The sequence below is a fragment of the Centrocercus urophasianus genome, unplaced genomic scaffold (assembly GCF_019232065.1).
Source record: "Centrocercus urophasianus isolate 14NV4802_14NV808 unplaced genomic scaffold, USGS_Curo_1.0 seq_10, whole genome shotgun sequence".
NCBI classification, from domain to species: domain Eukaryota; kingdom Metazoa; phylum Chordata; class Aves; order Galliformes; family Phasianidae; genus Centrocercus; species Centrocercus urophasianus.
In genome coordinates, this window is record NW_024884142.1 from 85088685 (window position 1) to 85097387 (window position 8703).

The window sequence follows — 8703 nt, forward strand, 5'->3', positions numbered from 1 at the left end:
TTCAGCAGTGCAGGCTGCAAACACGAGGCACTCATCCCTCACGTCACAGAAACTCAATTTCTTGAAGGCAATATCTTACGTCCAACTCCAATAAAACAGATTTTTCCACTGTACTGGAGAAAGTGCAATGGAAAAAATTGCGTACTACTGTTATGGGAGTTACCGGGTTCAAACTGCCTTAATTGCTCTGGGTCATCTGCTCTCCAGTTGCCATATCTCTTTTATGTAAAATGCCTGAAATATAAAAAATGTCCAAGGATGCCTGAGTTATAAACATTGCTGTCTTTGTGCCAACTGTTGGTTTTGTGCAACAATGATAACAACTAACCTACTTTTTTCTGGTTTATGGAACAGAGACAAATCAAGGACAGTCTTGCAGGAAGCAAGAAGCAAAGGCTGTCAAATACGCTGAGGAAGAAATTGTAGACAAATTTCAACAGAGCGTAAGAAAACATTTTTAAAATATCTTCTTTAATCAAAGGGTTTGGGGGTGAGAGATTGGTCCTGTTTATTTTTTATTCACAATATTTTTGAGCCTTTTGGAACAACAAAGACCTACCCTGGCTCAGGGGTGGGCGGTCCAAAAGAGAAAATGAAAAACTGTTCTAAAACATCAATTTTCAGAAAGTTTTTGGAGGAAAGGTTTCAGAGCAATAGAGAATAGCCTTTAAGTAACATTTCTTATACTTCTTTGCTTCTTTGCTTAGATAGTTCCCAGACTTTGGAACACTATATTTTCTACATTTTCTAGCTTTCAAAAACTCCTATACATGGAATATTTTACCACTTTTACTGTCTATATCTTACCACTTTAACTATCTTCCTCTGGAGCTTCATTTTAAAAGCCCACTTCTTCCCCACATGTTTGTCTCACCTCTGTCTTCACAGTCAACATCCCACCAGTCCCCTTGCTAAGCCACTGATCCAGGGAAAGCTGTCACAGTTCTAAAGCAAGCACTGAATTAAGCCTCCTGTCTTCTAAGAGATTAGAATAATGAAAACAATGACTGTAAGAACAAACAAACAAAAAAACCCCCACCAACAACAAAAACAACAACCTTACACCTTAGAAAAAGAAGCAGTTGTTATTTAGTTTAAAATAGCCTTCCTAGGACTGTTTATCTCTCCCAAATTCTAATGGCATCATCCAGAAATATATATTGAAAATGCTTTTACCAATATATATCTCATCAGAGTTTAGTGCTAAATGAACAGACGCATGAAAAAAACCTCTCTCCAAAAGCAAATGGAAAATGTATTCCCTATGGCTACCTCCCTGAGATAAGATCTGCTTTAACAGAGATCACCTTGGGAGATAAATTCGTCAAGGTTTTCAGACCTGACATTTGTTGAGTTCATCCAAGACAATTACAGCACTGTTTTTCTTGAAGAATTTTTTTGACCCCACCATTATTCAGTATTTCCAGGTAGCAATCATAGTGGCTTATTGAATATTTTACTAGATAAACTTTTATAGCTCTGCTTGCAAGATTAGTACGTAGTGTTGTTCAAATTACTGCAAATAAACTCCCTGGAGGATATTCTTTCTGCAAGATAGATTTTCCTATGTAAGTTTTAAGTGATATTTTGGGGGAAAGGGAAGTTAAAAAAAAACAATGCTGTGCAAAGATCTTCCTTCACATATTTCTTCAAGTTACGCAGCATGCTTTAGCTGAGGGCTGAGCACTGGGGTCAGCAGTTTACTCATTATAATTTCCTTAAATACTAGTATAATTTCCTTGAACACAGTGAGATAGTGTACCAGTCAGCTTATGGCAACTAATCTGTTCATGTCCCCTGTGCTGTTTGACCTACTTTTACCCAACAACATTTGGGTTTATTACTTTGGGACTGTTTGCACTGAGCACACAGAAATGCTGCTGATTTTTCAGGGCAGTTAGCACACATTAACCTGTCTATGCTTTGAGAAAAGTATTGTCACCCTCTAGCACTTAGCTGAATTTAGGGGTGAGAAGTCCAGTAAGAGGACCCTCCCACATCCAAGAATCCATACATTTGCTCTCCAAGACACTGATGTGGGACATCCTTTAAGGACTTCAGTAATTTTGGAACTACAACAGATTATGAGTCCAACTGATGTCGAACTGTTGTTCAAGAAATGTTTAGACATTCTGAGGGACATGGTTTAGTGGGCAATGTTGGTGGCAGGTAGATCATTGGACTAGATGATGTTAGAAGTCTTTTCCAGCCTTAATGATCTTATGGTTCTATGACGTTAGCAAAGACCTGATGCTGTCTGCAGAGAGAGCTGCCCCATAGCTAAATATCATAGATGGCAATGTGACCCAGGTGACAATTTGGCCTGCAAAACCTTTAATAAAGAGGTGAAAACAAAGGGCAAAGAAAATTGTGAGACCACGACAGTTCTTGCACAAGGACAGCAGCTGGCATGATCATGGGTGTCTGGTCAGCACTGCATCTTCTCCTGTGCACCACAGCAGGACCAGACCTGAAGGAAATGACACAGCATTACAGGTGTCACTGGGTGCAAGGTTAATGCACAAAAGTATAGAGCCATGGGTGTAGTTGGGGATGGCAATGGGGAGAAAAAATGTTGGCTTTGAAAAAGAGCAGGATGGTTTTGTTTGCAACCATTGACGGTTGTTCATAGACAGGATGATTCACTTCACCTTTGACCACCAGCTTCTGCCTTCCTATGAATCATTATTATTAATTACTAGTGAATCAAGAACCAATCATCTGTTGATAACAAAGGTACATGAATCACTGCAAAACTTAACTTTGACCTGGTCCAAAGCCTAGTGAGATCAATGGGATTTAAAATCTGTTCTAATTCAGATTGAACGTCTACTGAGATTTCAAGATACAGTGGTACTGATTCTACTCTGATTTATGCCAGCATGAACCAAGATTTATTCCATTTATATCAGCAACACAAAGCCAGTGCAAGTAAGAAAGGCTTAGCTCAGTATAGCAGTTAGTAGGCTTGCATCTCTGTTGCATATTAAGGCAAAGAGAGCAATACCAAGGGCCAGGCTCCTACATCATACAGGAGATTTTGTTGATTGTTGAATCTAAAGGTGGAAAAGTATGACTCAGCCTTCTCGTCCCACAGTTCAGGAGCAATTCCTAGTTAAATTCTATATTGTACCGGTATCTTACCTTTCCCCATGGCATTTGGTACATAGTTTTGGGTTGGGGAGGAAGGGTATCAGTCATCCACCCCAGAAATAAACTCAAGGTCTAAGCAAGCTGCTTGCAGTGTCTTAAAATGAGGTCTATGTTGGATCCTACTGGAGAGGTGTGTGATGACACAGCTTCCTTCTCTTTTTCACAGAAGCATATCTGGCAACATCCCATGGAGACAAGATTGTTGAGAGCCATGGTGAGATAAGTCCTGCTCCCCGACTCAAGGGATGGAGCTGTGGGGTTCCCACCACAACGCTACTATGTTCCCTGAGCTAATTTGTAAATCAAAAGCTATCTGTGCTCCTCACAGCGACCAAGGAGACATGGTTCTAACTGTCAAGGCTGTGAACCCAGTACTGAAAATATTGCGGCCAAATCAGCTTAGAAGAGGGAGAGAGGGAAGGTGAAATGTAGGAAGTGGGAATGGAATGGGGAAACTGCAGAGGGAACAAGCCTTTCTGGTCTGTTTAACCTTAAAAGGTGGAGGGATGAAGTTTCGGACCTGATAGGGTCAAGGTGGAAGAAAAATTCAAAAAAAAAAGAAGCATGGAAGAATTGTTAACAAGAGTTTATGTCCAACAGATATATTTATTTTCTCTCCTTAACCCTCACCAGCAAAAAAAGTCATCCTACTGCAGTGCAGCAAATCAGGTCTCTGTTCCATTGTTCCCCTTCAGACCTGAGGGCACTGCTATTTCACTTTGCTCCAATATAAATTTGAAAATCCCTCATAAATTCTGTACTAAAGTAAGTTAAAATAACAGGAAAAGCACTAGAAAAAGAAAGAAGTTCAACAAAAAGAGCTGGAAAAGATAAGAAAGAAGGAAAGTTAAAGTTTATTTGTACAAAAGAGAACGTTTTTTAACAGCAGACCCCACATGCCATACTTTTTTCTGTTTATTTTCATCAGGCCCAAGCAGCTGCATGTGTAACCAAAGACATCATTAAGATAATAATGATATCATGACCCATTCTGATTTTGTAAAAACTACAGTGTGGCTCAGTTCATATCGAATTAGTTTATTTCACTCAGGGTAACATAAACATCTGACTGAAACTATACAGCAGGTATGGGGCAGGCCACTTAGGAGCAGTTTTGAAATACCATCCAAGACTGGCACGGAATTCCCATACAAAGTCTACGCTTTCTTTACCACTAAGCAGCTTCTGATCAGGAAAACAAGTCCAACAGGAATTGCTAAGTGCCAGCTGCTTCTCTCTGCCTCTGCAGTTTCTCTTGGTGTGAAGATCCAGCTCTCCAGGGGGCACCCTGTCTTCATGTCGATCAAGTGGGCCCAAACCAGAGAAATCCTCGTGTCCCCTTGCTAGTGGCTTATCAAGAAACCCCCACCGTTTAAAATAAATGTGCAAGTTGTTTTGTGTGATGTGCAAGCTTTGCATATTTGTGGCTGCATGTGTAATGAGCAGACAAGAAAAAAGGGAACTGGTTCATGTGGACAGTAAAATCATACAGAACATTGAGCCTATACTTCCAGACAACTGCGTTTTAGCCATCACTAAAGGCTGTTTCCTGGCTGTTCATGTTTGTCTTTCACATGAGACTTCATGCAGTGTTTCCTGAAATACGTTAATTGAACTGTATAAACGAGCCAAATTCTACAGAAGGGTGTTGTCCCTTGACTGTCAAAAGCCTTGGACTAGGGACTAAATAAATGCCTTCCCAACCCCACAGGTGAGGCATGAAGCTGATACCCAAGGCATCTGCCAAGACTGAAAGCCTCCTCTGAGCACTCCAGTCTGCAAGCTGAAGATTGGACTCATGAACTTCTTAGTCTCTTTACTAATCCTAAGCTACTTGCACAATGACCAAAATCATTGAGTTCTGTGATTAAAATACACCTACACACATAGATTCTGATGTTGTGACTTGAATTTGACTCAATATCATGAAGATCGAAGTCAAGATGAAGCAATCAAAAAGTTACGCATGCTCCTGAGATCCCTTTCACCTAAGCTAGACTACCTGGATCACACCCTGCTAAATGCAAAACTCACATTAAAAAAACAATTAATTTATTAATTAATTGACAGGCAGTTTGAGAATATTGTCTACGTTCCAAACTCGTTAGCTCAAAAAACGGCATTCGTGGCTTGTTTTTTTTATAGAATGTCTGGCAAAACAGGGCTCTGACCTTCGCTGATTCTCAGTTGCTTTCCTAATAAGAGAACAATTCACAATATTAAGTGCAATAAACTTTAGGACGTTTCTATAGAGATTAACATTTTTAAACATTTACTCTTCAGTATACATTCAAACAGCTTCAGAGAGTTTCTTTACAATGCTCAGCTGCACAAACAGAATTTGGCCTATTTCACAAAGTCTTATCAATGAAAGCCCAGAAGAAGGAAAAAAAAAAACAACCTGAGAGGATAGAGGAATTGTATCAGTTGGATAAAATGAGCAGAAGTTGTGAGTGAGTGATGTAGTAGAGGTTCATGTGGTTCATTTCCACATATCTTGCCATGTCCATGTTTTCAGAGACGGAAGAATCATCACTCTTACAGACCAGAAGAACTTCATTTTTAATTAATTGGAGTGAAAGGCTAAGTGCCTGGAATCTTTGCTCAAGATCTGTTTCATTTTAAAATGTATGCCAGCAGTTAAATTAGCCATAATTGTTTAATTATTCATACCAGAATAGTTACCTATCTTGAGAGAAGTGCCCTTGCAATCATTTCAGTAAATATAATTGTATTAATCAGGTTGAGGATAACAGGTTCAAAGTTGTAAATCCTGACAATCTTTTACCATACAAAATGTTATTATAAGCATTAACGCATTGTTAATGCTTGTTATCGAGACAACAGCGGTTCCTCAGGGGTCAGGAAGTTTATGCTAAGGCACATATCCTTAAGGGCACTGAGTAAAGAGCACAAATAAATCGCTTTTGTAACTGAACCCGAACACCTGCTTGCTTTCCTCTCCACTGACACAAGTAGTTGATATCAAGAGGCACACACAGATGCATCCTTAGAATCATAAAGTCACCAAGGTTGGAAAAGACCTCCAAAATCTTCTAGCCCAACCATTCACGTACCACCAGTTCTACCAAAAACCATGTATTTTAGTACCACATCCAAATGTTTCTTGAATATCTCCAGGGACAATGACTCCTCCACCTCCCTTGGCAGCCCATTGCAGTGCCTTGCCACTCCTTCAGAAATTAAATTCTTCCTGATTTCCAACCTGAATCTTCCCTGGGTGAGCAAGAGTAGAGGACCCTCTCTAACTAGAAAAAGGATGAGAGGGAACTCCTACTTCACCACAACCTCCTTTCAGGCAGTTGCAGAGAACGATATCTTCCTTCAGCCTCCTCTTCTCCAGACTGAAAAATCCCAGCTCCCTCAATCACTCCCCATAAGACTTGTGCTCCAGACCCCTCAACAGCTTTGTTGCCTTTCCCTGGACGTGCTCCAGGGCCTCGATGTCTTTCTTGCAGTGAGGAGTCTGGCACTGAATGGAGTACTCAAGGTGCAGCCTCACCAGAGCTGAGTGCAGAGGGATGATCATCTCCCTGCTCCTGTTGGCTCCTCTATTTCTGATACCAGCCAGGATGCCACTGGCCTTCTTGGTCACTTGGGCACATTGCTGGCTCATGTTCAGCTGAGTGCTGACCAACACCCCCATTTCTTCCACTCAGTCTTCCATTCATTCTGCCTCTAGTCTGTAGCATTGTCTGGGGTTGTTGTGGCATTCACATTGATTTACATTCACTCCAAGCTCTCCAGAATGGTTTTGATATCTGGAGACAATCTATGAGCCATAGAATGGCTTAGGTTGGAAGAGACCTTACAGCTCATCCAGCCCCACTCCCAGCCATGGGCAGGGCTGCCCCCACAAGTTCAGGCTGCCCAGAGCCCCATCCAACCTAGCCTTGAGCACCTGCAGGGATGGGACACCACAGCTCTCTGGACTTTTGGCTTCTTAGTGACTTTCTATGCTTGGTGTAGCACTGCTGCTGTGATGCAGCTGGCTGGTTGCAGGTCAGCTTCCTTGCAGCTCTCTCTGGGATGAAATTCTTCCTGCAGCCCTTAATTTGCCTGGTTCTTCACAAAACTTTTGAGGCTTCACAAGTATTTCCTTAACAAACATTATTGCAGGCTCTTTGTATTGATCTCCTTCTCCAAATGGCTTGAAACTAATTACTCCTACCTTTTCTATTAATTGTCATTATTATTATTTTAAAACACACCTCTCTGCTGTAAGTTGTCTCAAATATCCCATCCAACTGACAGAATTGAAACCCAGCTCTGTCAAGAACGAGTTAGTGTTTGAGCAAAGTGCTCATTTCAGTCCTAGACTTGGCTGTGCTGAACTCTTTCCAACTTTCAACTTTTCCAAACTCCCTTAACACAGAGAGGAACAGCTAGAAAAATTGAAAAGGGCTCTGTATGGCATCTTTCCTGCTTATCCTTATCTAAGCTGAGGAGAACACAAAGCAGACAGACAACAAAAGCTGGGTGGTAAGCGGTGCAGGAACAAATACTGCAGTGTCAGCAATGAAAGAAGGGCAGCCCTGGATGAGTGGGCAAGGGAAAAAGGAGACTAGAGAGGGGAAGGAATCTGAGAAGAAAGAGCAGAGGGAAGGCAAATAATCAAAAGGGTCAGCTGAGCTGGAAGCCCCCAGATAGAGCCTGGGTGGAGCAGGGACTGATGGCTTGAGGAGAGTGATAAGAGTGTGCTGTATTAAGGAGTGGTTGCCAGACAAGAAATGTGTTGCAGGAGCAGCAGCCTACTGGATCCCCCTGAACCAAGCTGCAGGAGGACTTCCCCTAGGCAACTGCCAACTACCTTCCACTGCCTCCTGCAGCCCTTTCAGTTTTCCCTCTCATGGAGACTCACTAGCATTGAAAATCCGCTTTTATGCCCTTCTCCACCCAGATCAATCAGAACAATGAAAATCAGCATGAACCTCATGAACCGACTGATCCAATTGGGTGATAAAACAGTGACAGCTATGTATGGCAGTATACGTGAAGTACGCTCATATAAATACACATAAACGCGTGTGTGCTCTACAGAATAACAAGCTTTCTTCTCAGACTCTCCCTGCCATCTCCCTTTCAGTAGCACTTGCCACGGAAACAACATAAGCCTGCTCTCCTCTGTCACTTAGGGCAGCCTCCAGGCCACCTCCGCTTCAGCGGCTTTTTGCAGTGAGTGCACGTATCCCATCCCAAGAAGGCTTCCCTATGTTAGCTCTGTGGCATAGGCACACTGCCAAACTCCCAGGCCCTCTGAAAGGGCCCTGCTTTGCACCCCATGGCCCCCCTCTGCCACTGCCTTACACCATTGCTCTTTGGCCAGGACACAGTGCTCGAGAGAGCCACTATTTGTCTTTCGGAAGGAAACATAAGTGCTCGTTGGGGGTTGCAAATATAATTAGGAGAAGCCTTTGACTTCAGCCGGAAATATATACTATTTAAGCAAATTTGAAAGAATGACCAGCACAGCAACGCTCAGCCTGCTGGAGGGCCCAGTCTTGCTACCCAAAATCACCAGTGTGTTTG

General features: G+C 42.1%; 1 long non-coding RNA gene across 1 annotated transcript; it reads left to right on the forward strand.

Moving 5' to 3' along the window:
* The first annotated feature begins 302 nt into the window (after positions 1–302).
* Positions 303–6059, forward strand: LOC122161238. Its single transcript, XR_006169129.1, has 3 exons — positions 303–443; positions 3320–3367; positions 4865–6059. It is a non-coding gene; the product is annotated as an uncharacterized LOC122161238 (long non-coding RNA).
* Positions 6060–8703: the final 2644 nt, after the last annotated feature.